Source organism: Anolis sagrei, chromosome X (assembly GCF_037176765.1).
Source record: "Anolis sagrei isolate rAnoSag1 chromosome X, rAnoSag1.mat, whole genome shotgun sequence".
Lineage (NCBI taxonomy): Eukaryota > Metazoa > Chordata > Lepidosauria > Squamata > Dactyloidae > Anolis > Anolis sagrei.
Window position 1 is genome coordinate 56547487 of NC_090034.1, and position 22104 is coordinate 56569590.

Genomic DNA, 22104 nt, shown 5'->3' on the forward strand with positions numbered 1-22104 from the left:
GGCAAACGCCATCCAATTCATGGCTTTGAAGGTATCTAAAACAGAAGGTGCCTTTTGCACGCCGTAAAGGAAACCCTTCACTCAATGCTCTTCTGGAGCTGCCACTGAAAAGACCCTCACTTACCGATGGAGCTGATCGTCGTTTCATGGATTGGAAGCAACGTTTGGGGTACGCCGTCTCTTTTGTTTTTAATGCTCTAAGAAATCCTCATGGTTGGCATTGGAATACGATAGTGGAATAAATAACACAACAATGCAACAGCGCAATAACACAACGCAGTAACAATGCTTCTCCTCCCTCGTTTGGATCTATCCTCTGAGCAAAACGAAGGAAATGTCGTCGGGGGGAAAAAGGGGACGTTGTGCCCCTTTTCTGCCACCTGATCCCCCCAATATGGGTCGTTCCCCCCCTTTAAGACCAGTTGTTCTCTTTTTCCTCTCTTTCTCGTTCTCTCTTTCACCCCCCTCCTAGGTTTCTTCTTTTCCCTTGCGCAGACAATCAAACTAGATCAAGTTACCCTCCCCTCATTCTCTGGCATGAGAAAGCTCGGCCTATCTTTTCTTTCTTTCCTTTCCTTTCTTTTTCCACAGACAGTCCTGAAGGATGGGGTTACCACTGGCCTCCCCAAGCTGCCGTTCCTTGGGGCACCAACAGGGGGCGTTATTGCAGAAGGGAGAGGAAAACTACAGCTCTCCGTCCCTTCAAGTTACAAAACCAAATGCTGCAAAAGAAATGCTTGAATTGGAAGAGATTCCAAGGGCCATCCAGTCCAACTCCTTTCTACCAGGCAGGAAGACACAACCTAAGCCCTCTCAACAGATGGCCATCCTGCCTCTGCTTACTGTTGTTGTTGTTGATGTTATGACCATAGGATTCTAGAGTTGGAAAGGATCCTTATGGCCATCTAATCCAATATCCTTCTGCCAGGCAGGAAGACACAACCCAAGCCCTCTCAACAGATGGCCATCCTGCCTCTGCTTACTGTTGTTGTTGCTGTTGTTGTTGTTATGACCATAGGATTCTAGAGTTGGAAAGGATCCTTATGGCCATCTAATCCAATTCCCTTCTGCCAGGCAGGAAGACACGATTCAATCCCTTTCAACAGATGGCCATCCAGCTCCCTCCTCCTCCTCCTCCTCTTAAGATACTATATTCCTATGGATGCAACCTAGAATCGCATTGCCTTTTTTCATTGCTGCATCACACCATTGGCTCATGTTCAGATCATTATTATTGTTGTTATTCCAAGGGTGGTCTAACCAAAGCGGAAAGGATGACATCCCCTGTTCTGAACACTAGACCCCTATTGATGCAACAAAGAATTGCATTGGCTTTTCTCGCTGCTGCATCACACCGTTGGCTCAAGTTCTGCTTTCTCCTCCTCCTCCTCCTATTCCTCTTCTTCTATTATTATTATTATTATTATTATTATTATTATTATTATTATTATTATTATTAATATTATTATTATTATTACAGGGGAGGTCTCACCAAAGCATGACATCCCTTGATCTGGACACTAGACCCCTATTGATGCAACCAAAGATCGCATTAGCTTTTCTCGTTGCTGCATCACACCGTTGGCTCATGTTCAGCTTTTTATTACTAATATTATTACTACTATTATGATCATCATCATTCTTCTTCTTCTTCTTCTTCTTCTTCTTCTTCTTCTTCTTCTTCTTCTTCTTCTTCTTCCTCTTCCTCTTCTAGGGGAGGTCTTACCAAAGCAGAAAAGATGATGTCCCTTGATCTGGACACTAGACCCCTATTGATGCAACCAAGAATTACCTTCACCTTTTTCGGTGCTACATCACACCATTGGCTTACACTCAGCTTATTATTATTATTATTATTATTATTATTATTATTATTATTATTATGTGATATATAACAAGATTTGTTGTTGTTGTTCATTCGTTCAGTCGTCTCCGACTCTTCGTGACCTCATGGACCAGCCCACACCAGAGCTCCCTGTCGGCCGTCACCACCCCCAGGGTCTCCTTCAAGGTCAGTCACTTCAAGGATGTCATCCATCCATCTTGCTCGTGGTCGGCCCCTCTTCCTTTTGCCTTCCACTTTCCCCAGCATCATTGTCTTCTCTAACAAGATTACTACACAGCAATCAAGATCACCATACTGGCTTTTGTATTTGATCACACAATTTAATCTTATTGTTATTATTATTTTACTGACCCAAAAACACAGTATGTCACAGCAAACGAGATCTATATGCTGGATTTATTATTATTATTATTTCGTGTCAAAAGCAACTTGAGAAACTGCAAGTCGCTTCTGGTCTGTGAGAATTGGCCGCTTGCAAAGATGTTGCCCAGGGGACGCCTGGATGCTTTGATGTATTACCATCCTTTTCTCATGTCTCACCATGGGGAGCTGGAGCTGACGGAGGGAGCTCAACTTGCTCTCCCTGGATTCGAACCACTGACCTGTCGATCAGCAGTTCTGCCAGCACAACGGTTTAACCCATTGCACCACCAGGGGTTCAATGATTATTATTATTATTCTGTTATTAATATTATTTTATTATTATTTTATTATTATTATTATATTTTTTTGACTTTCAAGGGGGTCCCATGAATCCCATTGAATGCGGAGCATCCTCTCTTCCTCCTGGGGACGGCGCCTCCTGACGTGTGCCTGTGTACATCAGCTGTCAGCAGCCGGAACCCCGCTTCCAACAGGTGAACCCCCAGCAAAACTGATGTCACCGCGTAACCCAAACCCGCTCCCCGGACAGCTGGCGGCATTGCCAAGCCGGCTCCAGGGCTCCGTGCTGCAGTTGGTGATGTCAGGAGAATGCGGCCTCCATTGAGGCATAGGGTTACCAAGGTCTCTGTCCCGATATGTGCGGGGAAGAGGACGGTGAGAGAGAAAAGAGAGGGTCAGGTGGAAGGATTTGCCGAAAGGAGGCACCCCCTTTTAATATCCCAGGGGGGGAATAAATTGTCCCATGCAACCAGGGGTCCGGTTACACTATGTAACACTATGTTCCTGGGTGATCAATGTCATTTCCTAATTGGTTCTATCATAAACATATAATGTATTCATTCCACAGAGCAGTCGCACATCATGCAATCAAACAATCGTAGAGTTGGACCCTTTCTGCCTCAAAGGAATACACCATCTAAACCCTCCCAACAGATGGCCATCCAGCCTCATCGACATTAGCAGGAAGGGACCTCCAAAGCTTATCTAGTCCAACCCTTTCTGCCATTAAGGTAGACACCATCTAATCCCTTCCAACAGATGTCATTCCAGCCTCATAGGCATTCATGGAGGAGTCGTTCTATAGGAGGATAGGATCCTAGAGTTGGAAGGGGCCTCCAAAGGCCATCTATTTATTTATTTACTTACTTTATTTATATACCACTTTTCTCAGCCCTCGGGCGACTCAAAGCGGTTAACCATAGCAAAAATTCAGTGCTTAACATCATAGAAACAGTTAAAAAACGAATAAAATAATAACACAATAAACAGTTAAACATCAATATAACATCTCATTAGATTCTCAAGTAAAATCACGATCCAATCTCATCATCCGCTGTTCCGTATTCCTATGTTCATTACACTGCTTATTCAAATGCCTGCTCGAACAACCAGGTCTTCACTTTCCTCCGAAATGCCAATAGGGAGGGGGCCGATCTAATTTCCGTAGGAAGGGCGTTCCACAGCCAAGGGGCCACCACTGAGAAGGCCCCGCCAGGCGCGCCTGTGATGCAAGCGGGACCGAGAGCAGGGCCTCCTCAGATGATCCTAATGTCCTAGTTGGTTCATAGGAGGAGATGCGTTCGGAGAGGTAAGTAGGGCCAGAACCGTTTAGGGCTTTATAGGCTAACGCTAGCACTTTGAATTGTGCCCGGTAGCCAGGCAGCAAGGTGTCATCCAATCCTTCCCAACAGATGGCCATTCAACTTCATGGAGAAATAGGGCAATAGGATCAAACAATCCTAGAGTTGGAAGGGATCCCCAAAGGCCATCCAATCCAACTCCATTCTGCCTGGCAGGAAGATGCCATCCAAGCCTTCCCGACAGATGGCCATCCAACCTCATGGAGAAATATGGCAATAGGATAGAAAAATCCTAGAGCTGGAAAGGATCCCCAAAGGCCATCAAGTCCAACCCCGTTCTGCCAGGCAGGAAGACGCCACCCAACCTCATGGAGAAATAGGGCACATCCCACCGTTGAAACAGGAAATCCAGCCTAATGTTTAGGTGGAATCTCTTGTTCTTGATTTTGAATCGAAACCTGACATCTTTCCCGAACTCGGCTTTGCCTGCGTTGGGCTTGGCCTCCCATGCTCTCAGCCAAGCCCTGGCGGCACCTCGAAACTTGCCCGACTCGTACCAGCCGATTTGTCTGTCTCGCCAAGTATTTTCTACTCCAGTTGGCAGGCGGTCGCTCTCCAGGGAACCGGGGGCAGAGAAAGGCAGAGAAGGAGGGAGGGAAAGAACAGAAAAGTAAAAAAGGGAAGGAGAGACCAAAAGAGAGAGAAAGAGAGGTGGTTCTATCTTATGATCCTTTTCTACGTGGGAAATTGAAAGTAGGGTTTTCTGTCTTTACAAAAATCCTTGGGTTCACCTTTCTATTTCATCCTGAGGGCGCTGTCTTTCCATACCTAGGATTGCACTGGCTTTTCTAGCTGCTGCATCACACTGTTGGCTCATCTTCAGCTTATTATTATTATTATTATTATTATTACTATTACTATTACCACTATTATTATTATTCTAGAGCAGTTTTTCTCAACCTGGGGGTCGGGATCCCTTGGGGGTCACCAAAGACCATCAGAAAACACAGTATTTTCTGTTGGTCATGGAGGTTCTGTGTAGGAAGTTTGGCCCAATTCTATCATTGGTTGGGTTCAGAGTGCTCTGTTTGTAGGTGAACTATAAATCCCAGCAACCGCCTCGAGTCACCTTCGGGTTGAGATAGGCGGTATATAAATATGGTCAATAAATAAATAAACGACAACTCCCAAATGTCAAGGTCTATTTCCCCCAAACTCTATCTGTGTTCATATTTGGGCATATGGAGTATTATCCAGATCCATCATTGTTTGAGTCCACAGTGCTCTCTGGATGTAGGCGAACTACAACTCCAGAACTCAAGGTTAATGCCCACCAAACTCAAAGTATTGATCATGGGAGTCCTGTGTGCCAAGTTTGGTTCAATTCCATCGTTGGTGGAGTTCAGAATGCTATTTGAGTGTAGGTTAAGTACAAATCCCAGCAACTACAACTCCCAAATGACAAAATCAATACCCCCCCCTCCCCCAAACCCCACTAGTATTCAAATTTGGGCATATCAGTGTGCTCTCTGGCTGCAGGGTAAACTACAACTCCCACTATGGTGAGTCAGTCAACTCAAACCCCTCCAGCAGATTGAGTGAGTCATGGGGGCTCTGTGTATCAAATTTGGTCCAGGTCCATCATCAGTGGAGGTCACAGTTTCTCTGGTTGTGGGTGAACTACAACTCCCAGAAAGGAAGATAAGTACCCCCCACACCCCTCCAGTAATCAAATTTCGGCCTATCAGTTCGGTGTCCCAAGTTTGGTCCAGATCCATCAGTGTTTGGGTTTATAGTGCTCTCGATGTTGGTGAATTATAACTCACCCCAAATCAAGGTGAATTTCCCCCAAAGACCTTCAATATTTTTGGCTGGTCGGGGGGGGGGGGGGGGGTGCTCTGAGTGCCTGCCTTCTTGGGCCTATGAGGAAGCAGAGGAATTCTTCTTTTATTCTCTATTCTTTTGGATTATATCTTCGATGTACCATAACCAAGTTACCTGCGTGATGCTTTTGCACAAGCTTTCTGTTTCTCTGCTACAAAACAGGAGCTTTTTTGTTGAGTTCCAGGGTTAGAGAAGTGGATGTCGAAAACAGAAGAACAGCTTGCCTCAGGCGAGCGTGCTTGCTCCATCAATGTTCAACATTTACACAAATGTCCAGCCACTGCCAGAAGGGACAGAGAATTTCATCTATGCTGACGATCGTGCCATCACTGCTCAAGCATGGAGCTTTGAAATGGCTGAACAGAAGCTCTCTTAAGTTTTAGGTGCTCTTACTGCTTATTTCAGGGAAAACCAGTTGATTTCCAATCCATCTAAAATGCAGACTTGTGCTTTTCACCTCAAGAACTGACAAGCATCTCAAGTTCTGAGGATTACCTGGGAAGGAATCCCACTGGAGCATCGCAGCACACCAAAATACCTGGGAATCACTGCTTGAATGTAAAGCAAAAAGTGGGTGCTACAAATAATATTGTACAAAACCTGACTGGTACAACCTGGGGATCACAATCAGACACAGTGAAGACATCTGCCCTTGTGCTTTGCTATTCTGCTGCTGAATGCGCATGCCCAGTGTGCAATACATCTCATGACATTAAAACAGTGCATGTGGCTCTTAATGAGACATGCCACATTATCACAGGATGTCTATGCCCAACACCACTGGAGAAATTATATTGTTTAGCCAGTATTGCACCACCAGGCATTCACAGGGAAGTACCAGCCAATAATGAAAGGACCAAGGCATTGACATCTCTGGCCTATCCTCTGTTCGGATATCAGCCAGCACATCAATGCCTTGAATCAAGAAATAGTTTTCTAAGATCTACAGAGATATTCGCAGAAACACCTCAGCAAGCAAGAGTCCAAAAGTGGCAGCTTAAAACCCGCAACCTCAATCAGTGGCTGATACCGGATGAAAAACTCCCTCCTGTGCACACAGAAAGCTGGGTGACTTGGAAGTCACTGAACAGACTGCGCTTTAGCACCATGAGATGCAGAGCCAACCTTAAGAAATGGGGCTACAAAGTGGAGTCAACACCATGCAAGTGGGGAGAAGAACAAACCATAGACTTCTGACTACAATGCAGTCTGAGCCCTGCCACATGCACAATGGAGGTCCTTCTCACAGCAACACCAGAGACACTCCAAGTGCCCAGCTTCTGGTCAAATGACATTTAGTATAATGCCATGTTTTTAACTTTGTTTGTGGTTTTTGTAAGCATTACAACTGTATTCTCAATTTGATTCAGACATGATACATAAATAAGTCCAGAGAACCCCTTTCGTCCTGCCACAGTGAGGACAAAGTCCCAGAATCAGTAGAAAACCCGGGGACCTCTTCGGAGAGGCGATGAATGTTTGATATCTAGCGCAAGGGAAGCACGGAGAGGCTCGATTCCTGCAAAGAGCAGCTGTAAGTAGATCCTGAAACTCAAAACCAAGCTCCCTGGCTCTCGGTAGCGGCGGTGAGTTGTCAGCACAGTGGGGAGCTGAGTGCCGGAGACATCGATCCGGTGCAAAGTGTCCCAGGCAGCTGCTCACTGTGTAAACAGTTGCGGTTAATGTCCGTACAGCTGCAGGTGGCAAAAGCTGCCCCCTTCCACTTTCCTCGTCACATGATATTGCGGGTTGAAAGCCATGCATGATGCACGTCCCAGTGAAACAAGCGACAGGTTCGTAGTGCTATTCCAAGGATAGATCAACGTCCGCGGACTTCTGGAGCTGAACAGTCTGGTTCTAGATGCAGAAGTCCAGTGGGAAGGAGAGGAGGTGGTTCTTTGGTGCCATATTATGCAGTTCAGACGCATATGATGCATCCAACTTCATTTTACGAGTCTGCACTATGGCAGTCGAGATCCTGCCATAGGCTCCAGTGGAGACTCATACGATGCATCTGTTGTATGTTATAACACACAGGCATCTCCTAAAACATGAACTCATGCTCACCAAAAATATAAAGCTGTCAAAAGGACAAGGGAGTATGGTTGTTGAAACAGCTGTATATTTAAATTTCTCTTTATTCGAATTTTGAAATATATCCCACTGAATATACCAATATCAGGGGAGATTAGAGCAGAGAAGGGGAGAGACATGTTTTAAAAGGTAGAAACTAGGAAACACTAGAACTGAGAGACTCAAAATGCTTCTTCAGATGAATTCCGCTGCCACCCTTCCAGTATTAATCAGGCTGAGGTAATATTGTCAGTTTGTTCTGTAACACACACTGTGCCACTATAGTTTCTTAGTGGCTGCTGTGAAGCTGACTTTAAGAAATACTTTGACCATGAAGGTACGCACACTGAAGCTGGTATTAAGTTAATAAAAGAACAAGAATATGTTTATTGAACAAGCTCTGAGAGCTCCTGCCTTTGCTGTGGAGTTCCCCAGGGTGCTATCCTCTCGCCCCTGTTATTTAACATCTACGTCCGGCCACTTGCTGGACTGGTGCGGAGCTTTGGCATAGAGTGCTACCAGTATGCAGATGATACCCAGCTACTCTTGCATCTCGAACCTGGGACAACCGCAATTCCTGAGAACTTTAGGCTGTGTTTGGAAGCAGTGATGAGTTGGCTGCGAACGAGCAGACTAAAAGTGAATCCTGCAAAAACTGAGATACTCTAGCCCGGCCAGCAGCCAGAATTAATCCAGTCTCTGCCTGATTTCGATGGGGAAGCTCTGGTTCCGTCTGCCACTGTTAAAAGCCTTGGGGTTTGTTGGACTTATCACTGACGATGGAGGTCCAGATCACTGCCAAGTAAGCAGGCCCTTTTTCATCTTCGCCAGACAAGGAAATTGGCATCCTACCTTTCGGTAGAAGCATTGGCAACGGTAATCCACACAACAGTCACCACTAGGTTGGACTATTGCAACGCCTTATATGCCGGTCTTCCGAAGTCAACAACCCAGAAGATTCGGATGGTCCAAAATGCGGCAGCCAGGCTGCTAGCGGGATCATCCCATATTACACCGATTCTGCAACAACTGCATTGACTACTAATAGAACATCGGATCTCTTACAAGATACTGATCCTGACATTTAGAGCTCAAAATGGCCAAGGACCGTTATATCTTAGGGACCGCCTCATTCCTTTTTCCCATCAGTGGTCACCTCGATCCACCCAAGAAAATCTCCTATAAATACCAGGCCCTAGGGAGGTACACCTGGAAGCTACAAGGCGTAGAGCTTTTTCGATCTATGATCCAATTCTGTGGAACTCATTGCTTCCGGTCCCAATTCAAGGTGCAGGTGCTCACCTACAAAGCCCTAAACGGTTTGGGACCTGCCTACCTGCGTGACCGCATCTCTGTTTATGAACCCGCACGCTCCCTTCGTTCATCTGGAGAGACCCTGCTCACGATTCCACCTGCGTCGCAAGCGCGGTTGGTGGGGACGAGGGACAGGGTCTTCTCTGTGGTAGCCCCCCAACTCTGGAACCCCCTTCCCAAGGACATCAGACAAGCCCCTACGTTGGCAGTCTTTAGGAAGAGCTTGAAGAGTGTGCCTTTCCAGAATAAGAAACTCCAGCAATACGTCCCAGAAGCACTTTATTAGAGATTTAAGATTGTCCGCATACTGCATTTACCCAAAAATCCTTATATTTCACTTGTCATACTCAGCACTTTTTAATCTGTACCCATTACACTTGGCCTGGCCTTAGTTTTGTTGTGCTATGGTGTACTGTTTTTACTGTTTATTGTTATTGCTTTAATGTTTTGATTTGCTTTATGGTTTATGTGTATTTGTTATATTGTTGTTTTATCGAGGCCTTGGCCTTTGTAAGCCGCATCGAGTCCTTCGGGAGATGCTAGCGGGGTACAAATAAAGTTAATAATAATAATAATAATATTAGAGCAATGTTGGAGTTGCGACATTTTGTAAAGGCGCTCAAGACTTGGCTGTTTGGTTGTGCATTTGAGTAAAGTGATCAGACCTAATTTGCCAAATAGTCACTGTTGTATGTTTTTATGTTGAATGTTTTTATATTGTGTAAATGTTATTTTAAATTGTAAGTCGCTCAGAGCACCTTGGTGGAGAGCGACTAATTAAGAAATAAAGTGAAGTGAAGTGAAGAAGTTAAGTGAAATAATTCAGGTACAAATGCTTAATGGTTTCGGAAAATACTGGCATTAAAAAGCTTGTGGTTGCATTAAGAGTAAAATCTTAAACTCTTCTGGGTTGCAAGTCTTCAAAGTTCCACCACAGAAAATTACTTCAGGAAATTAATCCCCAAAACTGCCCCTCAGGAATCTAGCCAAAAATACCCTGAACTAGACTTCCCTAGGAATTGAACAGTCCACAAACTGGGCCCTGCTCCACCACAGTATTCTAGCCATCTACTAATAGCTACTCTGAATACCTCACAAAAGACTAACCCAATCTTCTTCTCTAAACCTAAACCCAAACTCGCTCTGAACTAACACCAACTCTTCCACTCTCTCTAATAGCCTCCTTATTTTCCCTCTATGACAGTGTTTCTCAGCCTGGGGGCCGGGACCTAAGGGGGTCACAAGGGGGTGTCAGAGGGGTCGCCAAAGACCACCAGAAAACACCGTATTTTCTCTTGGTCATGGGATTCTGTATGGGAAGTTTGGCCCAATTCTATCGTTAATGGGGTTCAGAATGCTCTTTGATTGTATGTCAACCAAAAAATCCCAGCAACTACAACTCCCAAATGTCAAGGTATATTTTCTCCAAACTCCACCAGTGTTTACATTTGGTCATATTGAATATGCCAAGTTTGGTCCAGATCCATCATCAGGAGGACTGTTTCTTAGACTCCAAGTGGGGAGAGGAGAGCAGGCATGCTTGGCGCATGGCAGCGTGGTACGCCTGAGTGGGCAAAGGAGAGAATGCAAGGTTGGAGGGAGGCTCGTGCCAGCGAATCCCTTCAAGGCATGGGGGTTCTGTGTAGGAAGTTTGGCCCAATTTTGTTGTTGGTGGGGTTCAGAATGCTCTTTGAGTGTAGGTGAACTATAAATCCCAACTCCCAAATGTCAAGGTCTATTTCCTCCAAACTTCACATTTGTGCATACTGAGTATTCATGCCAAGTTTGGTCCAGATCCATCATTGTTTGAGTCCACAGTGCTCTCTGGATGTAGGTGAACTACAACTCCAAAACTCAAGGTCAATGCCCAACAAACTCTTCCAGTATTTTCTGTTGGTCATGGGAGAACTGTGTGCCAAGTTTGGTTCAATTCCATCGTTGGTGGAGTTCAGAATGCTCTTTGATTGTAGGTTAACTATAAATCCTAGCAACTACAACTCCCAAATGACAAAATCAGTCCCTGCGCCGGAACCCCACCAGAATTCAGATTTAGACATGTCAGGTATTTCTGCCAAATTTGGTTCAGTGGATGAAAATGCATCCTGCATATCAGATATTTCCATTACGATTCGTAAGAGTAGCAAAATTACAGTTATGAAGTAGCAATGAAAATAATTTTATGGTTGGGGGTCACCACAACACGAGGAACTCTATTAGTGGGTCGCGGTATTAGGAAGGTTGAGAACCACTACTCTATGACTTGAACACGCAAACCTAACTAAAATGCTTCCACCTGGCTCCCTTTTCGCCAGGCCCACTCCCTTAGCTTCAGCCAGCCAGCTAAGGTAAGGGATTCATTACATATGTCAGCCTGTTCAGCCTGTGATTGTGTCTGATGTTCATGTTGATATTCACAATGGGGATGGGGATGTTGATGTTCCTGTCAATGGGCCTGGGGATGAGGATTTGCTTGGGCCTGAGTTAAGTTCAGAAGAGAGGCCTGACCTGTCTCAAGAAGATTCACAAGGCCACATTCTTGAGAGAGGGCCTTTGCCACTATTCTCAGAACAACTGTCTGATCATGATTTGTCAGGTGCACGAGTTAATGTGGGAGATGGTAATGAAAGCTTGGACAAAAAGCAAAGTTTTAGTAAACCGAGGCAAAGTCTTCAGAGGCTGAGACGATCAGTTCAGCTACAGCAAAAGAGAGATAACAACCCTTGATCTGGTGGGAACTCAAGAAAAATGCTTTCCTTTCAGTTTTGGGATCTGAGAAAGCTTTATAATGATTCATGGGAGAAAGCTGCCTCGATCAGCTGTTATTTTATCATGGTCTTGCTTTCAAGTACTCTGAGTTTCCTGTACCAAGTTTTTGGCAAGCTCAAGATTTGTCTATTTGTCTACTGTCTTGTTTCATGCATTCAAGTTCCTAGTTTCATGGATTTTTATGTACTCGTGGGTTTTGCTTTCCTTTGAAGCTTATGGACTATTACTTATATTGGATCTTTACTGTTTTGCTTTTTTTTTACTGCTTTGCTTACATATAATCTTCAATAAACTGCTTGCTGGTTTTACCAAGCTGGTGTGGTGTTTAAGCTCAGAGGTGTTCCTGCTCTGGAGTACAACAGCATCCAACTTCATTATATGAGTCTGCACTGACTATACAATGCACTTTGATGATATGGCAGTTCATACCCAAATGATGGACGAATTTGCAGCAGATCCCAGAAACAACAGAGCCTCTGAGGACGAGCAGAGTGCCTCCTCCAGTCGAGTCAGGCCCAGGCCGAGCTTCTTGGAAACCTGCCGAAGGCCTGCGACGACACCCATCGCTGTGCTTGGCCGCCGGCCAGATCCGCAGGGCAATTTGCATATTAAATACAGCCCAATCTGCATATTAAGTGCCTCATTTGCATAGAGGAAGTCAGCTTCCCTTGGCACCCAAAATAAACATCAAAAGGCAGCTCAGGAATGCAAAAAAATTTATATATGACACTGAATAAATAAAGGTCCTATTATAAGGGAGAGGGGGAAAAGAGACATTTCTTTGCTGATAGGAATGAATGCAGTTTGATACCTACGGGATCCTGGGCATTGTTGTTGTTGTTGTTGTTATTATTATTATTATTATTATTATCCTGGGAATTGTACTTTGGGGGGAGAATGCTGAAGACTAAGGGCCTTTCCGTAAATATGGAAAGGCCCAGGCCCCAACAACACTATTTGAAAGGGCATTATATGCAGGCTCATATAACAACACTGGGAGTTCCAGTAGTAGTAGTAATAATAGCAATAGTAATAATAATATTGTTCCTTAGAGCATGCGGTTTTGCACATTCCCGGCACGGTGCCTGTTCTCCCAGCCTCCGCCACCAACTCCTTGCAATGACCGCGGCTGAGTCACATCCTTTTGCATGGCGCTGCCAAGATCTCGCCTGCACACAAATGCCGGCAGGAAATTAGGGCATTGTTCCTCCCTCCTAGGGATGATGATTGTTGTTGTTGTTTCCCTCCTGACCCACAAACCTTGACCTGGTACGGATAGCACTGCAGGATGCATGCAGTTTCACCCTCCTTTAACTGCCACGGCTCCTGGGAGCTGTAGTTTACAAGGGACGCATCCTCATTTATCAGAGAAGGCGAAATTGCAACTCCCTGGATCACGTTGCTTGGGTAACTACAACTTCCAAGACCCCATAACTCATGGAACAACTCCCAGGATCCCATAACTTAGGGAACGACAATTCCTAGGCTCCTGTCACTTAGGGAACTACAATTTCTAGGCTCCTGTCACTTAGGAAACTACAATTTCTAGGCTCCTGTCACTTAGGGAACTACAATTCCCAGGATCCTGTCACTTAGGGAACTACAATTCCCAAGATCCCAAAACTTAGGGAACTGCAATTCCCAGGATTCCATCGCTTAGGGAACAACAACTCCTAGCATCCTGTCACTTAGAAAACTTCAATTCCCAGGATCCCATTGTTTAGGGAACTACAACTTCCAGGATCCCAGCACTTAGGAAACTACAACTCTCAAAATCTCGTTGCTTAGGGAACTACGACTCCCAGGATACAGTCGTTTAGGGAACTACAACTCCCAGGATCCCGTCACTTAGGGAACTGCAACTCCAAGGATTCCAGCACTTAGGGAATTACCATTTCCAGTATCCTGTTGCTTAGGGAACAACAATTTCCAAAATCACATACCTTAAGGAACTACAACTCTCCAGATGCCATAGCTTAGTGAATACAATTCCCAGGATCCCATTGCATGGATACAGAACAGTTTTCTTCCTCTGAATGTAAGGATTACTGCAGGTCCATGCAATGGGATCCTGGGAGTTGTAGTTCCACAAGGCCTTTCACTTTCTCTGCGAAAGAGGGCCAGGGCCTCGCCAAACTACAAGCCCCAGGCTCAATGCGATTGGAGTCTTGGGAGCTGCAATTTGCACTCTTTGTCCGAGAAGACTCTGGCAAAACTACAACTCCCAGGATTCCATAGCAATGAGCTATAGCAGTTCAGGTGGGGTCACGCACACCGCATTCGTTCTAGTGCAGCTGAGAGCTTGGCTCAAGGGGATCTATACTGCAGTACGAACACAACTTGACGGCACTGGTCAGTGTGATGGAATCCTGTGAGCCATAGTTTCCCAAAGTCTTTTGCCTAGAACTCCCAGCCGTGATTGATGATACTGCTGGGAATTAGAATCCAACCACAGCCTCTCTACTTTTCCCCTTCCACGAAACTCTGAGCCAGGGCAGCTGCTTCTGCTTAAGGTCCGAGTTACGTACCATTTGGAAGGGAAACGGAGCGAGGACGGAGGAGTGGAGCTCAGGATCTCTCGCCCGGTTTCCAAAATCGCCTCCCAAAATCCGCAGCTGGAGACCTCTAGGAAACGTGCAATATTCCTGGCACAAATAAGGGAAAATTAAGAGCTTTCTCCTTTGCCTGAGACAAAAGTTTAAATGCAAAACAGGCACAAGGCGTCTGCGGTTGTCCGGGGGTGAATAATAGTTCATAGGGATGTGTAGCTTGAGCTTCCACCCTTCTATGAACAAAGCAGAATTGAGTTGGGTCCCTCGATCTGGACTCTATACAACTCCTATTGATGCAGCCGAGAATCGCATTGGCCTATTTTTGCTCCTGTATCACACTGTTGGCTTACATTCAGCATTGTTCCTCCCTCCTGGGCTTCTGATGATGATTGTTGTTGTTTCCCTCCTGTCCGACAAACCTTGACCTGCTGCAGATAGCTCACCCCACTTTAACTGCCGCGGCCCCACGCAACAGAGTCCTGGGAATTGTAGCTTATGAGGGACACATACTTATTGATCAGAGAAGGCTAAATTACAACTCGCAGGATCCCGTCACTTTGGAAGCTTTTAAACAGAGGCTGGATGGCCATCTGTCAGGGGTGATTTGAATGCAATATTCCTGCTTCTTGGCAGGGGGTTGGACTGGATGGCCCATGAGGTCTCTTCCAACTCTTTGATTCTATGATTCTATGATTCTAACACTACAACTCCCAAGATTCTCTAACTTAGGGAACTACAATTCCCAGGATCTCATCACTGAGGGAACTACAACTCCCAGGATCTCATCATTTAGGTAAAGGTAAAGGTTTTCCCCTGACATTAAGTCCAGTCGTGTCCAACTCTAGGGTGTGGTGCTCATCTCCTTTTCTAAGCCAAAGAGCCGGCATTGTCTGTAGACACCTCCAAGGTCATGTGGCCAACATGACTCCATGGAGCGCCGTTACCTTCCCGCCGGAGTGGTACCTATTGATCTACTCACATTTGCATGTGTTCTATTTTGAAATGGTCATATGACTGATCAAATAAATAAAAATTTGCATGTTTTCGAACTGCTAGGTTGGCAGAAGCTGGGCCTGACAGCGGAAGCTTACGCCGCTCCCTAAATTCGAACCTGCGATCTTTCAATCACCAAGCTTAGCAGCTCAGTAGTTTAACCCACTGCGCCACCGGGGGCTCATCATTTCGGGAACTACAATTCCCAGGCTCCCGTAGCTTAGGGAAGTACAATTCCCAGGATCCCATCATTTACGGAAGTACGACTCCCAGGATCCGATCACTTAGGGAACTACAACCCCCAGAATCCCATCACTGAGGGAACTACAACTCCCAAGATCCCATAACTTATGAAACTACAACGCCGAGGATCCCGTCGCTTAGGGAACTACAACTCCCAGGATCCTGCCACTTAGGAAACTACAACTCCCAGGATCCTGTCACTTAGGAAACTACAATTCCCAGGATCCCGCAGCTTAAGGAACTACAACTTCCAGGATCTCGTCATTTAAGGAAGTACAACTCCCAGGATCCTGTCATTTAGGGAAGTTCAACTCCCAGGATCCCATCACTTAGCGAACAACAGTTCCCAAGATCCTGTCATTTAGGGAACTACAACGCCCAGGATCCCGTCTCTTAGAGAACTACAATTCCCAGGATTTCATAGCCCAAACATTAATTGAGAATTGCACTGCCTTTTTTCCACTGCAGAATCACGCTGATGGCTCACGTTCAGCTTGGGGTCGACTAGGATCCCCTAGATCGCTTTCACACGGAGAGTTCCCATGCCATCCTATTTCATTTTTATTTCATCTAACTACAGGGATGTTTTTATTTCATCTAACTACAGGGATGTTTTTATTGAAATCACTCGCTACGAAGATGACACCGCATTCATACTCTGCAACACAAAAGGTGCAGAGAGTTCCACTGCTGAACGGCTCTCACAGTCAGGAAGTTCTTCCTCATGTTCAGATGGAATCTCCTCTCTTGTAGTTTGAAGCCATTGTTCTGTGTCCTAGTCTCCAAGAAAGCAGAAAACAAGCTTGCTCCCTCCTCCCTGTGGCTTCCTCTCACATATTTATACATGGCTATCATATCCCCTCTCAGCCTTCTCTTCTTCAGGCTAAACATGCCCAGCTCCTTAAGCCGCTCCTCATAGGGCTTGTTCTCCAGACCTTTTATCATTTTAGTCGCTCTCCTCTGGACACATTGAGAGCCGTTCAGCAGTGGAACTCTCTGTCCCAGAGTATGGTGGAGGCTCCTTCTTTGGAGGCTTTTAAACAGAGGCTGGATGGCCATCTGTCAGGGGTGATTTGAATGCAATATTCCTGCTTCTTGGCAGGGGGTTGGACTGGATGGCCCATGAGGTCTCTTCCAACTCTTTGATTCTATGATTCTATGGAAACCACCATTTCCTTATAGAATAGCTCTTTCAGCTCAAAACATTGCTTCCTGTCCACATCCCTAGCAGAAAAGAAGCTCTTTGTCGTAACATCCCTTCGGATAATTCATCACCAAAATGTAACTCAACCAGCTTCCAAAGCTGTTCCTCCAAAGGCTGGGGAAGTGAAAGGATGGGAACGGATTGGGCAAAAGAGATCTAGGAGTCTTTGTAAACAACAAAGCTTTGGAGGTCTGTTTCGTAATACGAAGCATTACGAAACGAAACAGAAACCTTCAAAACGTTTCGGAGGGATTAGTAAAGATTTGTTGTTTTGGAGCATTTCAAGCTGTAGTTTTTTTTCAATGTAACATATTCCATAATTGTCTGGGGTGGGAGGGAGCTGATGTGATTGACAGCAGCAGCTACACTGAGCTGGAGCCCTTGGTGTCACAATGGGTTAAACCCTTGTGCTGACAGGACTGGTCAACCGATAGGTTGACGGTTCGAATCCACAGATCGGGATAAGCTCCGATCTGTTGAGCTCTAGCTTCTTGTGCAGAGACATGAGAGAAGCCTCCCACAGGATGGTAAAACATCAATCATCCAAGCGTCCCCTGAGTAACGTCCTTGTAAATGGTCAATTCGCTACCTGCAGATTTTCAAGTCTCTTCTGACACAGGAAAAAAAGCCACATGCTTTTTTTTTCCTTGTCAGCCAATCACAAGGCTTTTGGATGTTGCACCCTAGCACTGGAACACCTTTTCACTCAGCACCACACCAGAGTCCAGTAATCAAATACAACAGTGGTTCTCAACCTGGGGGTCAGGACCCCTGGAGGGGTCACAAGGGAGTGTCAGAGGGGTCACTAAAGACCATCAGAAAACACATTATTTTCTGTTGGTTATGGGGGTTCTATTTATCTATTTATTTGGCAGTTTTGTATACCAGTCCTCTCACCTCTATTCGAGGGACTCGGGCCAGTTTCCAACATCAATAATACAAACAGGCATTAAAACACCATATTCTAAATCACACTAAAACATTAAAATAGCAAATTACAGTCAAAAAATTACAAAAAATTCTATGTGGGAAGTTTGTCCCAATTCTATTTTCCCCAAACTCCACCAGTGTTCACATTTGGGCATATTGAGTATTTATGCCAAGTTTAGTCCAGATCTATCATTGTTTGAGTCCACAGTGGTCTCTGGATGTAGGTGAACTACAACTCCTAAACTCAAGGTCAATGCCCACCCACCCCTCCAGTATTTTCTGTTGGTCATGGGAGTTCTGTGTGCCAAGTTTGGCCCAATTCCATCACTGGTGGAGTTCAGAATGCTCTTTGATTACAGGTGAACTATAAATCCCAGCAACTACAACTCCCAAATGACAAAATCAACCAACCCCCCCCCCCCCCCCAAAAACCCACCAGTATTCAAATTTAGGCATATTGGATATTTGTGCCAAATTTGGTCCAGTGAATGAAAATACATCCTGCATATCAGATAGTTACATTACGATTGATAACAGTAGCAAAATGACAGTTATGAAGTAGGAAGGAAAATAATTTTATGGTTGGGGGTCAGCACAACATGCAGAATTGTATTAAGGGGTCGCAGCATGAGGAAGGTTGAGAACCACTGCAATACAAGAATGTTTATTAAAGGAAGAATATAAAAAAGAAAAAAGGGACAAGTCCACCAAAGTCAGTACAGATATAAAATGCAATTCTCAAAAGAAGCTAGAGTTCGGTAGCAGTATTCCAAAAATGCCAGGAGAGAACATAAAGCCAAGGAATCCCAAAAAAACAGAATTAATCCATAGGTTTAATTTAATGGGAGTCATGGTGGCAGCCAAATTGCTGACCTGAAGATCTAAAGGTTGGTGGTTCGAATCCGTGAGACGGGGTGAGCTCCCATCTGTCAGCCCCAGCTTTCCATGCAGGGAAATGAGGGAAGTCCCCTACAGGATGGTAACACATCCAGGCATCCCCTGGGGAATGTCCTTGTAGACAGCCAATTCTCTCACACCAGAAGCCACTTGCAATGTATTCTCAATTTGCTTCTGACAATCCAAAAGTATATCCATGAACATGAAACAGGAACTTCTCCAAGGTAAATTCTCCAAAGAAACATAGGGATAAAACAGGAACATGAAACAGGAATCTTGACAATAGAGGATCCATGAACTTGGAATCATGAACAGGAGACTGATCTCCTATAGCAACACAGTCTCCTCTGAAAGGCCTGAAAGCAAACCATTTAATTTAAACCCTCTAAGACACCCATGACATCATGCCAGACAGACCTGGACTTCAAGGTGTTATCTCAGATCCTCTGAGAATATCTAGTTTGCTGACTTTTCACTCCCTGCATTCTCAGGTCTAATCTATTCTCCCTTGAAAACTCCCCATCTGCCTAAGACCTTTTCTCAAGGGAACTGGAACTTTAACTTTCCCCTGCTGCCTGGGAATGAGCAAAAGAATCCAAAACATCAGCCTTGACTGCCTGCAGTTCTCTCCAATGACTCACAGACTCCTCTCTTCGAAACCCATCATCCCCCTCATCCTCGGAACATTCAGAAAAATCCTCTGATACTTGCCAGACTGCAACATCAGCATGCTGGTTTTTTTCCTTGTCAGCCAATCACACAGCTTTAAGCAAAGCTGATCTCTTCCTTTTATTTGTAATTTTTTAAAAAATTCCTAAAAATCAGTAGATGACCAAAACATTCTGAAACACGGCAAACTTAAAGTCATCAATGTAGCCGACAAATGTGCCAAGTTTAATCCTGATTGCCGTAGAACTGATGGAGAAACGAACAAACCTTAATGAAACCATTACAAAGCTTCAGAGATTTGGATTCGGAAATGAAACGGGGCCCCTCCAAATCTTTACAAAATGAAGCGGGGGCCACCCGAATCTCCAAAACATATTACTAATCGCACACCTCTAGTAAACAACAAGCTGAACATGAGCCAGCAGTGTGATGCGGCAGCAGAGAAAATCCCATGTGATCAGAGGCGGCCCTAGGTAATTTTCAACGGCAAGCAAACAGTATTTTGCGGGGGGGGGCCCCAACCAATCATTGATATATATTTTCTGTTTGTTGTGGGAGTTCTGTGTGCCATATTTGGTTCAATTCCATCATTGGTGGAGTTCAGAATGCTCTTTGATTGTAGGTGAACTATACATCCCAGTAATAGTTCACCTTGCCGCATTTGCAACCTTGCCTGGCCCGCTTTGGGTCTGGAGGCGTGCCTGAAGACCCCGGCGTGTGTACCAAAAGTCACCTCTTCTCCTGACTTTCTCCTCAGCCATTGGGACCAAGAGAGAGAGAGAGAGAGGGAGGTGGAGATGCCCACCTTTCCTGAAGGTAGGCGCAAAAACAAAGGAGGGAGCGGAGGTGGGAGATACCTCCAGCCGGAGGGGCTCTCCCTCTCTCTCTTGCTGGGTCCCAATGGCTGAAGAGAAAGTCAGGAGAAGAGGCGACTTTTGGTGCGCACGCTGGGGTCTTCAGACATGCCTCCGGATCCGAAGCGGGCCAGACGCGGCGACTCCGCCCCTTGGCCCACCTGTGAATTGGGGAGAGGAGAGGAGGCGGGTGGAGCGCCGGGGGATCAGTAAAGGGAGCCGGTCATGGGGAAGGGATTGAACACGGAGAATGATTGAGCACTGGCTCTGCTTGCACACCCGGTGGCCGGGTGGAGCAGGAACGAGAGGGGCTAGGCGAGGCTCAAGGGCCCGGCCCCTTTGGGAAGAGGATCGCCGAGGCTCCCCCCGGACTGCTAGGGCTGTTGTGAGCCAAGGGGGCGCTCCTCAAGTGGCAGTCTAGGGGCATTTACAGAGGCGCCTCTACGCCCCTGGCAAAAAAAAAAAGTGTTCTGCAACCGCTTACTTCGCGTAATGGACGAGCCGCCCCTGCATGTGATTATAGGTTGCATCAAGAGGAAAATAGTGTCCAGGTAGAGGGAAGTCATTGCTCACTCAATTCTGCTTCAGAATAACCCTGGGATTTGTAAACGCCATAGCAATCGGGTACTCATGATATCTCAGACCATTAGAAGGTCCACTTCCTGTTGTCTCAGTCCCGTCCTTAACTTGTAAGTTGGAGGTTTGCAACTTGAGGACGGCCTGTATTTGGAAGGAGACATGTTTGCGAAAAGAATGTACAATAACTTTACAAAGACGACACCCATTTCAGGGTCCGAGGGCGTTTCCCGTCTGCTCCAAATTCCTATCTGGAAGTCAAGCCTTATGTCTGAAACTCATCCAAAAGAGAAAGAAAGGAATCAGCGAGGCAGAGCTTCCCTCAAAACCTGGCTGCGGTTTAGATTAGATTTCGTCCAGGCCTCTGCAAAGCGTTACATTTTTGGAAAGCCTCCCAGGTGATGGGGGCTTGGAGCAAGGGCTGCCAATGGCCCCAAACGCAACCGGGCCGGTTGAGTAATGCATTTGATGGTGCTTTTCCTGCATGGCAGAAAGAAGAGGGGTTGGGCTGGATGGACCCTGGGGTTGCTCCTATTATTATTATTATTATTATTGCAAAGCCTGGATGGTCATCTGTTGGGGGTGCTTTGATTGTGCCTTTCCTCCATGGCTGGATTGGACTGGATGGCCCCTGGGGTTGCTCCTATTACTGCTATTATTATTATTATTATTATTATTATTATTATTATTATTGCAAAGCCTGGATGGTCATCTGTTTGGGGTGCTTTGATTGTGCTTTTCCTGCATGGCAGGATTGGACTGGATGACCCCTGGGGTTGCTCCTATTACTGCCATTATTATTATTATTATTATTATTATTATTATTATTGCGTTGCCTCGTGTATTCTGGGCTGTCTGGTCATGTTCCAAAAGCATTATCTCCTGACGTTTTGCCCGCATCTATGTCAGGCATTCTCAGAGGTTGTGAGGTCTTTTGGAATCTAGGCAAGTGAGGTTTATATATCTGTGGAATAATGCCCAGGGTGGGAAAAAGAACTCTTGTCTGTCAGAGGCAAGTGTGAATGTTGCAATTGGCCACATTGATGAGCATTAAATGGCCTTGCAGCTTCGAAGCCTGGCTGCTTCCTGCCTGGGGATCCTTTGTTGGGAGGTGTTAGCTGGCCCTGATTGATTTTTGTCTGGAATTGCCTTATAGCCCCTATTTACCAAGGTCCCGGTTGCAGAAACCATCGCACTCATCAACCAGAATTTCCCAGAAGTCATCACGGTCCTGTTTCACCATTGTCTCACCACAAGCTACTTCAAGTGGGAGAATGAATTCTATGAACAGAAAGATGGAGTAACTATGGGGAGCCCTCTCAGCTTGGTCATAGCAAAT

At 45.6% G+C, this 22104-nt stretch overlaps 1 protein-coding gene across 5 annotated transcripts in view; it reads right to left on the reverse strand.

The window, feature by feature from the left end:
- Positions 1-22104, reverse strand: part of SEMA6B (semaphorin 6B) — a 108805-nt gene that overhangs the window by 63937 nt on the left and 22764 nt on the right. The window contains exon 1 of one of the 5 annotated variants that reach the window (XM_067473489.1): positions 14376-14469. The exons of 3 other annotated variants lie outside the window; for them this stretch is intronic. The gene's annotated coding sequence lies outside the window, so the exon portion shown is untranslated. Of the gene's footprint in view, positions 1-124; positions 335-14375; positions 14470-22104 lie in introns of those variants that run through there. One more of the 5 variants, XM_067473487.1, reaches the window with a different exon arrangement.